This window comes from Rhinopithecus bieti, unplaced genomic scaffold, assembly GCF_001698545.2.
Source record: "Rhinopithecus bieti isolate Rb0 unplaced genomic scaffold, ASM169854v2 scaffold_32083, whole genome shotgun sequence".
Classification (NCBI taxonomy): domain Eukaryota; kingdom Metazoa; phylum Chordata; class Mammalia; order Primates; family Cercopithecidae; genus Rhinopithecus; species Rhinopithecus bieti.
Window position 1 is genome coordinate 3,334,574 of NW_016814096.1, and position 4,676 is coordinate 3,339,249.

A 4,676-nucleotide genomic window follows, 5' to 3' on the forward strand; every position below is an offset into this window, starting at 1 on the left:
AGGACTCATTGGTAAGGTTTTTTAATGAAGATTCCTGTGGTGCCCTCTCTGGGCTTATAAGGGTCCGGTGTTGTCTCTAGTGACTAATTTCTGTCCTTCCTGGTAGGGAGAAGAGAGAGGGCACCTTTACAAACTTACATGGTGTTTTAGGCAAATAGAGGGAGGGCAGAGAATTATTTTTGGGTCTATCCGCTTTTTCTCCTTCTCCTCCAGCTCAAAATAATTCTTATACCAAAATGGCATATTTTGGGGTGGCATTTTCTGCTACCCTTCAGAGTCATCTTGGAAATGATGAAATCCAGCCCCAGTCAAGTCTTCAGAAACCACAGCCCCAGCTGACACCTTCACTGCAACCTGATGAGAGAACCATACACCTAAGCTGCTCCCAGAACCCTGACCCTCAGAAACCATGTGAGATAATACATGTTAGTGATTTTAAGATGCCATATCTTAGGGTAATTTGTTACGCAGCAATAGATAACTAATACATAAGAGTAGCAACAGAATTAAACTTGCTAACTGTGACTTTGAACAAGCCACTTCACCTCTCTGGGCATCAGTTTCTCTCTTCACTTATAAACAGAGAGGAATGGGCTCGGGTAATAGAATGTTAGCCCAGGAAAGATTTTATATATAATCTAAGAAGGCCACAAGTCCCTGAGGGCAGAAGAGTGGGCATAGATGGGGACCCAGAATGACCCAAACTGCAAGGCAGCTGGGAGTGTAATGAAAACAAAAGCCTAATATTTACTGGTTACTCACCCTGTGCTAGCCATGGTGCATGCATTATCTCATGTAATTCTCCCATCTCACCTCAGTTAGGCCCTGGATTGCCCCAATTTTATGGAAAAGAATGTGAGGCACAGAAACACTAAGTCAATGACAATCCCATCCTTCTATGCTTCTGAAAGTTGCAAATAAGTTGTTTGGGTCTAGAAGTAACTGCTACAAAATGCAAAGCACAAATCACCTGCTCTTTTGCCATCCCCTTGGTTCCTCCCCAACACCACCCTCATCAGCATCCTCTAGGAAATCATCCCGACCAGACAATTATGAAAGTGGCCCCATTCTACCTCCTGGGTACAAATTCCAAATTTTCAACCCCAGCTGACCTGGGAGTTTGGAGGTGGGTGCCATAAATGGCAGTGGGATGTGGTGTCAATGGTAGAAGCCAAACAGCAGCCACACAAGTGCCTTCCAATCATTCATTTCCTGAAAAAACACTAAAAAGATGGCCATTGAAAATTTCTCCAGATTCATTGGAGTTTGGGGTCTTTGTTCCCATGTCTGGAAACACATCAGCCTGCCAATTCTGGTAACAGAGTCTATGATGATGCTCTTGGCTTTCATCATTGTTTTGGCAAAAGCACTGCTAAGTGCTGCTTTATTTTTTTAGTTTTGTCTCACTTTTCAGAGAAGATAAATCAACTGTAAAAGTGTGTTATGAAAACCAACTTGGCAAGCAGTCTCCTGGAGAGGAGCAGGGGTAGCTTTATTTTCCATTATCTCAGTGTAAAACAAATAGATTTATCCTTCTTAGATGTTCCTGTAAGGTCATCAGGAGCACGTGATTTAAAACATGGCCCTTGGCCGACTCCAGTCCAGAGCATGATCTAATCAGGACTGGAATTCTCAAAGAAGAAAAGAGGAGAAAAAATTGGCCTCGTTTTGAGGATTTCAAAGTTATCTCAGTACAAGGAAGTTTTTCCTCTCTGCCGAAACCTCCTGAGAATCCTCCAAAGGAAACCTAATTCTCGACATGTTTTTAAGGTTCTCTGTTCTGTTAATAGTGAGTGAGGTTAAATCTGGGCAGACCGGGCCCTTGTCTTCATTCTTCTCCCAACAGGCTCAGACCTTTCTCAGCTTGATGGCTTTGCTTGGAATGTTAGGATTGAGCAATATTCACAAAGTATTTAACCTATCTGAGCCCATATTTCCTCATCTGTATGGCTGCCATCAGAACCCATACTGAGACGTAATTATTTTTGTGAAAATTAAGCAAGGCGATTGATGAGCACATCACCAGGCACGTCCCAACGAGTCATTTAATAGAGTAGCTATGGTGTGATCAAGGGTATAAGGACCACAGCTGGAGATGCTGCATTTGTATCCTGGTTCCATCACTTACCAGCCACAGGCAAATTACTTGATCTCTCCAAGCCACAGTTTTCTCATCTGCAAAACGGGGTGATAATGGTATGTATCTGCTACCTCACAGGAGTGTTAGACGGATGATATGAGATAAGGCTTAGCCTATGCCCAGCACATAATAGATAGTAAGTATGTGGCAGTTATTACTACTGTGACTTCAAAAAGGATGACAAAAACAACCACAGCTACTATGACCAGTGTGACTCCTCAAGTATTATTTAGGGTTCTTTGATTACTAAGCAAAGCAAATCATCTGTGTGTAACTTAAAAGAAAAGAAAATGTATTAGATGACTCTGAGACAACTGAAAGAATCAAAAGCTAAATTGAATGACCAAGGTTTGGAAAGAACCAGGAAGCAGAAGAGCCCCACATACGTCAGCCACAGGAACTAATGATGGACTCTTTAGGGTGCTACTGTCAGGACCAGTCAGCTCCACCGGGGTGCCATCTTTGAGCCACTGGCCAAAGGAAGGTGTACACGCTGACATCCCAGCCAAGACCAGATCCAATCGGGAGGGATAATTATACAAAGGAAAGCCTAGTTGTTACCAAAAGCAGAGGCCAAAGTACTGGGGAAGCAGAAACAACTGATGCCAGCCATAATTATGAATGCACCTACCACTATTCCTACTGATATTAATATTTATTATAATAATAATAGTTGTAGTAGTGCTCCTAGACCAAACCAAGGGTCAGGCTGCTTATTCTCACAGCCCAGTAACAAAAACGCAGATGAACTGGGAGAGAATGGAGTTTATTTCTATAACCAGGTACAGGGAGAAGGCCTGGAAAATATCGCCAGACCAACCCAAAATTACAGTTTTCCAGAGTTTATATACCCTTCTAAGCTATATGTCTACATGTAAGTGTGCATTCATCTAAAGACGTAAGTGATTAAATTCTTCTAATCTATAACTAAGATCTGAGTCCTGAACACCTTCCTCTGGAGCCTTAGTAAATTTACTTAATCCAAATATGTCCAGGTGCTGGGGTAATTACCTTTATCTAGTCTCCTGCTAAATCATGGAGGTTTGGGTAGTTCCTTTAGACCCCTAATAAGCTTCTTTGTGGAGGCCTGGGGAGTTTCTTCAGACCCCCAACAAGACATGTTTAATCTTAAACGGCCCCTGTTAAGAATTCCTTCGTTATCTTGTCATGCTTCAAAGCCCAGGAAGGCCTAGGCAAAACTCCTGGTGGGCTTTTGTTACATTCCAGCCTTTGTATAGGGGCACTAGGCCTTTCAGCTTTTAATATTTAACTTAACCACTCAGTGCTGAAACAGTTGTTATGGAGGCCTGCCTATTCAGCCTTTAGGGAGACCTGGACTGCCACAGTAGTTGCTACTAAAATCGCCACAGTATTCCCCTGTTATCCTTGGAGAATATGTTCCAAGACCTCCAGTGGATGCCTGAAACTGCAGGTATTGAAGCATATATATATATATATATGTATATATGCATATATACACACATATACATATATACACACACACTATATATAAAATATATGCTGTTTTTTCCTATACATTCAAACTTATGATAAAGTTCAATTTATAATAGGCACAGTAAGAAATTAATAACAATAATAATAAAGTAGAATATAATAATATAATGTAATAAAAGTTATGTGGGTGTGGTATCTCTATCTCTCTCTCTGTCACTCTCTCAAAATATCTTATTGTACTATACCAGATAACTGAAACTGCAGAAAGAGAAGCCATGGTGATATGGTTTGGCCGTGTCCCTGCCCAAATCTCATCTTGAATTGTAACTCCCATAATCCCCACATGTTCTGGGAGGGTCCTGGTTGGAGATAACTGAATCATGGAGGTGGTTTCCCCCATACTGCTCTCATGGTAGCGAGTAAGTCTCATGAGATCTGATGATTTTATAAGGGGTTTTCCCTTGTGTTTGGTTTTCATTCTGCCTTGCCACCTCCATGTAAGACGTGCCTTTCACCTTCTACCATGATTGTAAGGCATCCCCAGCCACGTGGAACCAAGAGTTCATTAAACCCCTTTTTCTTTATAAATTACCCAGTCTTGGGTATGTCTTTATCCACAGTGTGAAAACAGATTAATACACATGGATAAGGGGGAACTACTGTATTAATTCAAGAAAGGGCAAAAACAACAATGTCAATGAATATCCAAGCCTGAACTTCATGAACACTGTCATTCTTAGATAATCAGACTAGCCATCAGGCTGGCACCATTTTTTTTTTTTTTTTTTTTTTTTTTTTTTTCTGAGACAGAGTCTCACTCTGTCACCCAGACTGGAGTACAGTGGCACAATCTCGGCGCACTGCAACCTCCGCCTCCCGGGTTCAAGCGATTCTTCTGTCTCAACCTCCTGAGTAGCTGGGACTACAGGCACGCACCACCACATCCAGCTAATTTTTTGTATTTTAATAGAGACGGGGTTTCACCGTGTTAACCAGGATGGTCTAGATCTCGGACCTTGTGATCCACCCACCTCAGCCTCCCAAAGTGCTGGGATTACAGGTGTGAGCCACCGCGCCCGGC